The sequence below is a fragment of the Tamandua tetradactyla genome, chromosome 20 (genome assembly GCF_023851605.1).
Source record: "Tamandua tetradactyla isolate mTamTet1 chromosome 20, mTamTet1.pri, whole genome shotgun sequence".
Taxonomy (NCBI): domain Eukaryota; kingdom Metazoa; phylum Chordata; class Mammalia; order Pilosa; family Myrmecophagidae; genus Tamandua; species Tamandua tetradactyla.
Window position 1 is genome coordinate 43,922,653 of NC_135346.1, and position 12,268 is coordinate 43,934,920.

At 34.0% G+C, this 12,268-nt stretch overlaps 1 non-coding gene across 1 annotated transcript; it reads right to left on the reverse strand.

The window, feature by feature from the left end:
• Positions 1 to 9,031: 9,031 nt before the first annotated feature.
• LOC143665084 (U6 spliceosomal RNA) lies at positions 9,032 to 9,138 on the reverse strand. Its single transcript, XR_013166757.1, has one exon. It is a non-coding gene; the product is annotated as a U6 spliceosomal RNA (small nuclear RNA).
• Positions 9,139 to 12,268: the final 3,130 nt, after the last annotated feature.

Below are 12,268 nucleotides of genomic sequence, written 5' to 3' on the forward strand. Positions count from 1 at the left end.
TATCGACCAATGGAATCGAATAGAGTGCTCAGATATAGACCCTCTCATCTATGGACATTTGATCTTTGATAAGGCAGTCAAGCCAACTCACCTGGGACAGAACAGTCTCTTCAATAAATGGTGCCTAGAGAACTGGATATCCATATGCAAAAGAATGAAAGAAGACCCATCTCTCACACCCTATACAAAAGTTAACTCAAAATGGATCAAAGATCTAAACATTAGGTCTAAGACCATAAAACAGTTAGAGGAAAATGTTGGGAGATATCTTATGGATCTTACAACTGGAGGTGGTTTTATGGACCTTAAACCTAAAGCAAGAACACTGAAGAAGGAAATAAATAAATGGGAGTTCCTCAAAATTAAACACTTTTGTGCATCAAAGAACTTCATCAAGAAAGTAGAAAGACAGCCTACACAATGGGAGACAATATTTGGAAACGACATATCAGATAAAGGTCTAGTATCCAGAATTTATAAAGAGATTGTTCAACTCAACAACAAAAAGACAGCCAACCCAATTACAAAATGGGAAAAAGACTTAAACAGACACCTACCAGAAGAAGAAATACGGATGGCCAAGAGGCACATGAAGAGATGCTCAATGTCCCTGGCCATTAGAGAAATGCAAATCAAAACCACAATGAGATATCATCTCACACCCACCAGAATGGCCATTATCAACAAAACAGAAAATGACAAGTGCTGGAGAGGATGTGGAGAAAGAGGCACACTTATCCACTGTTGGTGGGAATGTCAAAGGGTGCAACCACTGTGGAAGGCAGTTTGGCGGTTCCTCAAAAAGCTGAATATAGAATTGCCATACGACCCAGCAATACCATTGCTAGGTATCTACTCAAAGGACTTAAGGGCAAAGACACAAACGGACATTTGCACACCAATGTTTATAGCAGCGTTATTTACAATTGCAAAGAGATGGAAACAGCCAAAATCTCCATCAACAGAAGAGTGGCTAAACAAACTGTGGTATATACATACGATGGAATATTATGCAGCTTTAAGACAAGATAAACTTATGAACCATGTAATAACATGGATGGACCTAGAGAATATTATGCTGAGTGAATCCAGCCAAAAACTAAAGGACAAATACTGTATGGTCCCACTGATGTGAACGGACATTCGAGAATAAACTTGAAATATGTCATTGGAAACAGAGTTCAGCAGGAGTTAGAAACAGGGTAAGACAATGGGTAATTGAAGCTGAAGGGATACAGACTGTGCAACAGGACTAGATACAAAAACTCAGAAATGGACAGCACAATAATACCTAATTGTAAAGTAATCATGTTAAAATACTGAATGAAGCTGCATCTGAGCTATAGGTTTTTTTTTGTTTTTGTTTGCTTGTTGGTTTGTTTGTTGTTGTTGTTTTTTACTATTATTACTACTTTTATTTCTTTTCTTTATATTAACATTTTATATCTTTTTCTGTTGTGTTGCTAGTTCCTCTGAACCGATGCAAATGTACTAAGAAACAATGATCATGCATCTATGTGATGATGTTAAGAATTACTGAGTGCATATGTAGAATGGTATGATTTCTAAATGTTGTGTTAATTTCTTTTTTTTTTCTTTCCGTTAATAAAAAAATAAAAAAAATAAAAAAAATAAAAAAAAAAGAATGAATGAAAGCACTCTATTTATTTGAATTAAAGACTCCTTAATCAATATGCATAGGTGTCTGTCTTTGCTTCTCTTTCTCTCTCCTTCACATTCTCCTTACCTTCTTTTCTCTCTCCATGCAGTTTTCCTTCTCTGTTTTGTTTGTGTACCTACTTAGCTTTTCCTTCCCTACAGACTGGTTTCTTTGCTTCCCAGTTCACGTAGCAGCCCCATAGCTGCTCATAGCAAATCAATATGTTATACAACTACACCAGAATTCCAAAATCTCGAGATAGAATCTGATTGATCCAGCTTTGGTCATTTATGACAATCACCTATGGTCATTTGGAGAGAAGAGGATGCATATGCAGTTGTCAATATCTTTAGTAGAAACCCCAAAGGTGTCTACCACAAATGTTCTTCACAACAGAAAAATAAAGAGGAGATTGATCAATGAGTTTTCAAATAACTGTCCCCTATTTATGAACAGAAATCTCTTATTAAATATTCCTCAGGATATCAACCATATGAAAAGTAATGAAAGAAAAACCAAAAACTGCATTAAAAAATGAATGGATGGTAGTGATGGCAGAAAAACGTTGTGAACATAATTAAATAGTACTGAATTATATATTTGAATGTGGATAAAAGGGAAAATTTTAGGTTGCATATGTTCTTAGCATAGAGTTTTTTAAAAATCCATGGGACTGTATAACACAAACAGTGAACCCTAAGGTAAACCAATGACTCTAGTTAACAGTACAATGATAAAAAAGTGTATTAATCATAACATGTATCACATTAATACACAGCATGAATAACAGGGTGGTATGTGTGAACCATATATTTGACACATGATTTTTTGTAAATCCACAATTTCTCTAAAGCAAAAGGAAATATGGACAGCTGAGTGATATTGTTGATCATTTTAAAGAGGAAAAAAATAATAAATATTTTAATCAAATTATACATAAAGTGATATTCCAAAATATATAGAATTATTTCTCCACTGTTATATATTTGTGGCAACATTTCTTTATTCGAATTTCATTTAATCATATGTGAAAAGAAAAAATATGAAGTTTAGAAAACAGAATCACATGGAATGTTTACTTCTATTTTATTCCCTCTGCCTTTTGTTTAGAAAAAGAAAGGTTAATAGCTCAAGCAATCAGATTTTAAGCGAATGAGGAAAAAAGTTTGCAACACTTTACTCACTCCCTCACTTGCCCAGAAAAAGTTATAGATTACACTGAATATTCTGACAGGAAATACCCTGTTTGTGAATATGATTTACTCATAAATAATCTACTAATTAAAATAAATGCATAGCTTATTTGTGGCATTTTATAAATATGCTAGTAAATAATACTCCAAATATGTAACCATTCTAATTAAGCCTACTTGAATTCTGTTTGAGGAAAATAATTTTTAAAATGCTATCATTATTTGATAATTCCCTAATATAAAAACAATACATGTATATGTATAATACTTACCTGGGTGTGTACCTACGTATCATATGCACACATAATACACATATAGTGTATGTCAGAAGAAAATATTAACTCTAAAATTAGTTCTAAATCTGCACCATGAACAAATAATTACTTCTTGGCTCTCTCTTAAAATTCTTCAGATATCCATGGTTCTCTGTTGCTCAGAAGCTGTCAATGTTTACTACAATACCAATGCTTTCATTTTCTTCATAAATTGTCCTTTTTCCTCCTCATAGTAATCCAGAGATGTATTCAAAACTGTCAAATAGATGATGGTCTAATTATTTCACACTACAAAAAAGTTTTAACACTCCCATGTCCATTCATTTAACAAGTATACATAAACATACACATGTATAATAGGCAGACAATATTCTAACTGTTATGAAATGTTAGTGAACAAGACCAATACCTTGTTCTCAAATGATTTAGAGTATAGTAAATATCATGATTTAAGTCCTTATTATGTGTCAATAAAAAATGTGCATAGTATCTCATTTTATTCCTCACCCCTTTGAGCTAAAGTCAATACCATTTTTTAAAATGTGATCAATTGTTTAATAAGCTAAAGTTCAGATAGTATCATTTTTTTAAGCCTCTGGATAGTCAATCCTCAAATGCAAATATCAGTCATTAAGATAGTGCTTGAGACATTATTTGATGGAATATGAATAAAAAGCCGAAGAACCCCACAATCCCATTCCATCAAACATCCCCTCATCCTTAGATGGTTGCTGAGGAAGCTGAACACATTTATTACTAACAAATAGGAGCCCAAAACGTCACTTTATAGTTTGCTGGGCTAGCACTGATACTCAAATACAAGACACTCTCATGAACTAGATCAAACACACAGCTCCTATAAACCGATTCAAACAGACCTCAAGGCCTAAGCAGATTTTTTCCATCTTCCAGGATGAAATTCTGCAAGGATGAGCCCCTACAATGGGAATAGTCTTGAGAAAAGTATAGAAATACAGGTTGGCTGGCTGGCCTTAGACCCTTCTCAGTACCTGAGCAAAGGAGAAGGCAGTGGAAGTAAAGTGCTCTGCAGTACCCTGACCGATAACAATGGTATTCAATTGCTCTGGAGTCTCAAGAATTAAATTATAATTCTTCCTCTTTGAGAATAAAAAAATTTATGTGATGGAGAAAAGATTGAGTACTTTCTGTCCCTTTAAACTAGTAAATATTAAAGCCAGAATGTGACCCAAGAACGATTATTTTAACTATTCTAGTCTTTTAAAAAGTGTTGTTATCCTTGTATTTTTAAAAGGGAGCTTTATTTCTAAAAATGAACTCCTAACTAAGTAGAATACTCAAAGGATCCATATTTGAGCAGATAAAGTTCTTTTCTTTCTATTTCCAGCAAACTGCTTCTTCCCATGACTATTTACTCCATTCATTCCTCACACATGCATTCTTAACAAAGCGGCTTTTCTCAGATTTTATTAGCCCTTATTAAACCTCCAATTTGAGGAATAATCTAAAACTTTCCATTAGTGGTACCTGATGGACACAGAGAAATCAAAACAATTATTGTGATTAAATATTAAGCAAAACAATGATAATTTAAAAGAAAACTTATGTAATCTTGAAAGAACATATTTCTTTTTTTTTTCTTTATTTTAAACTATAAACCTGCGACACTGATGAAAGCACTAAGTCTTCTACCTGACCAGAAATTCCTATCTGGATTATGGGGGAGGCAGAACCCATGGACACCCAATATCCTAATTAAGTAGGTGGAGTTGTGTTGTTCTTATTATTAAATATCCATGCATTTCTCCCACCACCAAATTTCAGTGTTGATATACTCTTCAGTGTCTGTGCCTTTGAAATGTCTTGTTTTGCCTAGTTCTGGATGTTCTTCCTTCTCTCAATTTTATGAATTATAAATTGTCAGTCTTTTATTCAGAGCATGTGATGTGGGCTTTGGCACACACAGAATTCTATGTTTACAGAATTGTACACTTCGTAATTTTAGAACTTGCCACAATGTTCTCTGTACCATAACACTGAGAAACTGAGAAGTACTTGAAGGCAGAGATCATATCCTATTCAACTCTGAAATCTCCCTCCCCCAAAATCCATCACATTAGGAATTTCCATAATAGTGTAAAATGTACGAACCATTTTTGGAAGGGAACAAGTCATAACGCCACAGTTCTAAACTCCCTGACAATTAGTTCTCTCCTCCATTCCCATCCCATATCTATAATATCCATATGAGTAGAATGAACAAGCACTGCTGACCTGGTGTTTTAATATAAATCATTCTGGGAAGTCTGAGTATTATAAGGACACTACAGCATGAACAGGTTGATTTGTGCTGACTCATTCTGATCCATGTTAAACAGAGCAACAAAATGTATAAACTCTTCAAATGTTCAGAGTCCAACTCCTATATGGTTTACTGGAACAGAAATATGGCATCTTAAAGAAAATTCAAGTCAAGTGGACAGATTTTTGCAATTTGATAATTCCACTTACATAGAAAAATGTTTTGATTCAGTCATTCAACTTTATAGACCATAACAGAAATCTATTTGCAAAAAGAAATATTACTGGCAAAGAAAAATGAAGTAAACTTGTAAACTTAGGGATATAAAAGAACAAGTCCTTTGTTACTGGGGTTGACTTCATGGAAAATAGTTGGATATGTCAAGGCATTCAGATGGCTTAAAATGTTTTCTAAAAAGACTTTGTTTCCTTCTAAATATATATTTGAGCATTTCCTATGTGCTCAACAGTGCCAGTTTCCAGGTGAGGATAAAAATCAACAGAGCACCAGTAACCTGGGTATTTATTAGAAAATTACTGGCAGAAGTTTCACAGGAATATCTAACTTGAAGAAGGGGAGCAGAACATTCTATGAGGCCTTAGCAAGAGGCAGGTTGGCCAAAGTTCAGCTTATTTCATGAACATTGCTCAAAAATGGTACTTGGAAGAAGGAGGAATTACTTTTGTAGATTAGCATCCACTGACTGGAGAATGTTGTGGTCACAATGGGGTACAGAGAAACAGGAAGGAGCTAGAATCACGCAAGAGGGAATGGGGGGAATGGTGCAGGGGAACAGAACATGCATTTCAAAATGCACACAATAAGGGGATGAGGTACCATCGAAGGCATGTTTTGCCATGAGGAAGGGTGTAACAGAATGTTCACCTGAACAAACCCAAAATGCACAAATGGTTCCACTTAGATCCTGACATGCATACAATAAAACTATAAGACATAGTTAAAAGGAAAGTTGTATTTCTGTACGAAAGTTAATACTTTCCCTTTATCATGCAGCATCCAAAGGAAAATCTTTGCTGTGGTTTCACATTTCGAAAATTGTTTTATTTCTCCTAATAAAGTGTCTTGCTTTTATTATATGAAAACTGGAAAACATGTAACTGATCAGCATTCCCTCTTTGTACTCGTTGTTAGAAAGCTAATGGTCCAGTTTATAATCCTCCTAAGCCTAGTGTTGAGCCCTTTAGAGTACAATTTATACAGACATCATCCCTGGATTCATCAATTTTTTTCTTGCCTTGCCAAAATTTATTTAATATAATTAAAATATATTACATGCATTTTTTTGCAATTTATATTACATGTCTTAGAAACATTTGAGGAATGAATGAATGAGTGACCAGATGAATTAACGATATACAAACTGAAGCTTTCCATCCCCTAAATAAATTTTTATGAGTTACTGACAAATGCAAATTCTATAGTTCTAGAATAATACTACATTAAGTTGAAAACTAAAACCAAATTTAGTATTATTTAAATTTTTATGTTGGGCATTCTCCCAGCACGCATTTTCCACAGCAGAAAGTTAGAGTTTTACTTAATTCCTGTCTCTAAACTCTTTCTTATCCAAACAAGGTATTTTACTCAGTAAATATTTATAAAGTTTCTTCCTGACATGCATTCAAAGTTGTTCTGTCAAAGAGAAAAGGTTAGCAAAGCTCAATTAGGGCAAATAGAATGCTTGAAAGAATAGAACTGTTTTTGGCATTTTTTGAACATTATGAGCTGGTCGACCCTGTGTCCTTGGGCAAGGAATTTTGTAGCTCAGGGCTTGTATTGACAAAATTGTCAGTAGCACCTGCCCACACCAATCTCTAAATGGGGATGGGTAACAAGCCATCACACCAGGGTTACACATGATTGTGCAAAGAAAAAAACCAATTTTCAGGTAAACAATTTTCCAGCTATTTCATGTTCTTCAAAGAGAGCCTGCTTTGAGACTGATAAACAGATGTTCTATTTTACTTCAGAAGAGTATGCCATTTAATGCAGAAATATCTGCAGAAGACAAAACTTTAAGAAGTCTTCTGGAAATGGGAGATACAAATTGAAGTCACTGAAACTCAGTTTTCTCACCTTCTAATTGTGCCTGTTAAATAAAAGCAAAATGTTCAGGAATTTCTAGCATGATAAGCAGAACAGTCTCATTTAAACACCAAAAACCATCAAAGTTGGGACTCAAACTGAGTAAATTTTCAGCTTAGTTAGACAAGTGTATGTCATAGCTATAGTTTTAGAAAGCACCCTGCAGATCTAAAATGTAATCGCTATACTTCCGTGTAATTTTTTTTGTGGGTGACATGATTGATTTATTTGCATAAATAATTCTACAGATAATTAAGAGGTTCTACAGAAGGATTAAGTTATCTATGTTAAGAAAGAAACTAAAAAGAAAAGAATGGATTTAATAACCAGCAATTTTATTTCTTGCTTATCTCAACTGGCTCTGTCTTTACCAAGAGTGGTTACCACATAAATGCATCTCCAAGTCATTAATCAACGTTTGACATTTTCTCATGAAATCAAAAATGTTTCAATTCCTATACTTAGCTTTGCCACTGTGTATCTGAGTTTAGGCAAATTTCATTATGCCAATTTTTTTTTTCAATAAAAATTGAACTAATGATATCTCCCAAGATCACTGTAAGGATAAAATGAGTTAGTAGATAAATGCCAAGGTCTGCATTTAAGTTCAAAAAGCCAATTGATTACAAATTAACTGTCCGTGCAGGCCATGGTGGCTGTGCAGGCCATGGTGGCTCAGCAGGCAGAGTTCGCACCTGCCAGGCCGGAGACCCGGGTATGTTTCCTGGTGCCTACCTGTGCATAAATATGCTAATTAATTAATTAAGTGTCCACTTATGGGGTAAGAGAAAAAAGACCTAAAGTCTATGTTGAAAAGTAAGATAACAATATCTTATGAATGAACATCTCAATTAATTCCCTTCTTAAAAGAAAAATCTAATGAAATCTGAGACTACCATAACAGAACAATGTACAGCTAAAGGGACATTACAGGACACCATTCTCTGTACTAGTCACATCAAATAAACATTTCTCAGAACTCTGAGAGTTTCCAAAGAAGGAACAGGAGAAGTGTTTGGAAAATGTGCCATATGAACAAACTTGAAAGAACTGGCGATGATCAGCCAAGAAAAGTCTTAGGAAGACATGACAGCTGGCTTCAAATATTTGAAGGGTTGTCATTAGAAAAGGACACTAGAAAAATAAATTTCAGTTGAAATATGCCTAGATATTAAAACTGTCCATAAGTGGAGTAACACATTAAATAATGAGCTTACAGTCATCAGAAGAGTTCAAGCATAGACTAGATAATAAATCAACTGTCAAGGTGCTATAGAGCAGTCAGTACTAGATATTCTCCAAAGTCTCTTCCAGCTAGTTAATTTTTAAATTGTGACTATAACAGTATTTAAAATTAATAATATTGTACAAAAGAGAAGACAATGTTACCTTATGGAAATAAGTTTCTCCAATAGAAAAATCATTGAGTAATATGATGATGTGCTATTACTCTTAGGATGGTGGTTATGAATGGCCAAAAGGAGAGAAAAATGATCCATTAACTCTTTTTTTTTTTTTAAATATGGAACGCTTCACGGATTTGCGTGTCATCCTTGTGCAGGGGCCATGCTAATCTTCTCTGTATCGTTACAATTTTAGTATATGTTCTGCCAAAGTGAGCACTGATCCATTAACTCTTGTTCACCAAACCATTTTCACAGTGAAGGCTTGAGGTTTGGATGCTACTGCCACATGATTAAAAATAGATGTTTCAACCTGAACATTCAATTTGTCTTTCATTTCTGTTAATGGAGACATGTATTGCCTCTGTTTTAAAAACTTACCTTATAAAACTTTTCTTCTCAGAAATCACTTGAAAGCAGAAAATTGGTTTTATTTGGATTTAATACTAGGAATACAAAACTGAGATTTATTATAAAAGTGAAAATTGCTAATGAAATAAGCTATGGACTGATAGAAAATTACTTCAGTTTGTTTTTTATTTAAAACTGTCTATCTCACTTCCAACTAATACTACTGGTATAGATTTATATAAGTTTACAGAATGTATAACTTTCCATGATTTACATAATTTGGAAACCTCTTGGTTTACATAGTAAGTATACATATACCTAGGGTAACATATAAACAAATACACTCATAAATAATAAAATTCTCCTGGATTTTGTAGACATATGGAAATACTAAAAATTCAATCTAAAATCATAGTTGATTGTATGATCAAATTAAATGTGCAATTCCCCCTCCTTTTATTTTTTGCTATCCAAGTGTATTTAGTAAGCTCTAGCAGAGTTAGTTGGCTCTCTGTGAACCCCACATAGTTAGAATCATAAGATTTAAGGATGAAAAGTATCCTCAATGAGCATCTCCAAAACAGGAGTCACAATGGCCTTTAGGGATCAGACAGGCAAGAGAAACATAAGACATCAGAGAATAGTACAGCTTATTGAGGATTATAGACTATGCCCTGAATAAAGGCATTCAAATTCAATATTTTACAATTACATGATGGTACAATAAAACATTTCTCTGTATTATATCTGACTCAAAGCCACCTAGAAGAAACTTCTGACCTAATGTCCAGGCTTCATATTTTATAGATAAGAAAACTGAAACAGCTATTGGGTTATATGTGACTTATTCGAGGTCACATGGTAGGTTGTGGCAAAGTAAGATGTACAGCCTAACTGCTGGACCTTTAGCAGAATGACGTACATGATACAATTGTCCACATTTTAAATTTTCACCACTCATGAATCTGGCCTTTAAAAAACTTTCATGTATACAACAACTATATTAATTGTGCATGTCTCCTGTGGCCATAATGCCCTGCTCTTTTTGCTTTTTCCTATTAATAAAGAACTACTGGATGAAGTAAACCATAGTGTAAAAATCTTGGAAACATAATATTAAGTAGCCATCCCTCTGAATTTGTGGGTAAATTTTACGTGACTCTCTAAATAAGAAAGAACCAAAATCTGAGTCCATTCTTCTTGTAAAGCAGACTAATAAAAAATGAAACTGAATGTATAATACTCTTTATTCATATCTTACTCTACTATATTTGCATAGAAATTTCTTTGGGAGCAATAAGCCGTTTTATAGTTCTGTGTGTGGTGGCCTGACATGGATCTTCAGACTCTGCTATTAATACAAGAAACTAACTAAAGAATAATAAAATGTTTTTTGATAGCAAGTCATTTGCAGATAGAATGTGGAGTATTATCCCACTTTTTTCTGTTTTTTTTTTTTTGGCAAGGCCTGAACATGTGTCATTACATCTCGGGAAGCATTCATTTTATGTTTAGATGATTCATTTTATGTTTAGGGCAAGTAATTTGTGCCTTCAATCTGGTGATCTGCAAAGACGGGCTTCGTACCAGGAATAATCACCATGTTTACATTGGTTATGTCCATCAGGCCCTTAAGCAATTGTTGCTCTTAAATAGGCCAGAAAATAGAAACAAAAATTCTAATAGTATCATTTTTGAAGTGGCTTCCATCTCTGGATACAGATTACAATTATTATTTGCCCCTAAGGATTTCTATTATATAGGAAACCTTCAGTAACAATCTATCTCCTCTAGAAATTTGTTCTTCTTTCTTGCAATAGAAGCTCAGCTCCACCTCAAACACAATGATGAAAGATGAGAGCATGCAGCCCAATCTATTTCTATGAATGAGTTGGTTTGATTTCCTTTTAGCAAGTGAAAACTCAACATATTAGAAATAAATGTGTTCATTCAACAAAAATGTCTCTTATTTGGCTGAATAATGCTTTGGCCCAAGCAAAAGAGTCTTAGAAAAATGGAAAAGATTTGCAAGTAAGTGAATGAGGCATTCACCTTTTAATGGAAATAAAACACTCAATGGAATTTTTATGAACATACTTAGACATTCTTTGTTTAGAATATCAGAATGAAATGTGGGTCCTCCCCCCGGCTTAACCCAGTTGCTCAAAAATTATAGTTATACAGTCATTCCCTATCCCAAGACTAACTGTATATAATTATCTAACCTCTAGTATTAGTACTGGCTGTGCCAATCTGCTGGTTGCAACCAACAGAGGCCAACACTGAATAAAAACAGTGATAAGAAATTTACTAGAAGGTATTTATGCAGCACACAGATTCAAAAATAATGCTAATGAATGAAGTTGAGAGGCTATTCTCAGGCTACTCCTAGCTTCAGCTAGATATTGCTAATTATTGGGGTTTGCCAAACCCTGACCAAAACCATTCCTGTCAACCCTAAAGAGCACCTAGGGCTTTATCTGAGATTCTACAAAAGTTTTACACACTAAGATTATTTTCCAGAAACCTACAACTTGCAGAGGGTTCCTAGGCCAGAAAAGGCCTGAAATTCAGAGAGGCTAGCTCTCCAAGAACATAAACTAGATCTACCTTTCTATGTCATATTATCAACACCTTTTTCCAATATGAAAATGTTAGAATAGCCAAATATCCCTAAAGATTGGGAGAAGAATCAAAGGAGAAGAAGGAGTTATAACAGAGAAGATAGGATTTAACAAATGAGCATGACTGCTGAATCATTTTATTATTTCTTTCTCTCTCCAGTGTCTTGGAGCATCAAGAAGGAAAAACCTAAAATTGTGGAACTGTAACCCATACCAAACTCTGAAATCTGTTCCATAACTACTTATTACAACATACTGTGAAATTTATTGCATTTTTTGTATATGTGTTATATTTCACAATAAATTTTTTTTGATAAAACTAGTGACCCAGATACAGAAAAGGATAAGAATCAGGGAAAGCTTATTCAATAGTCA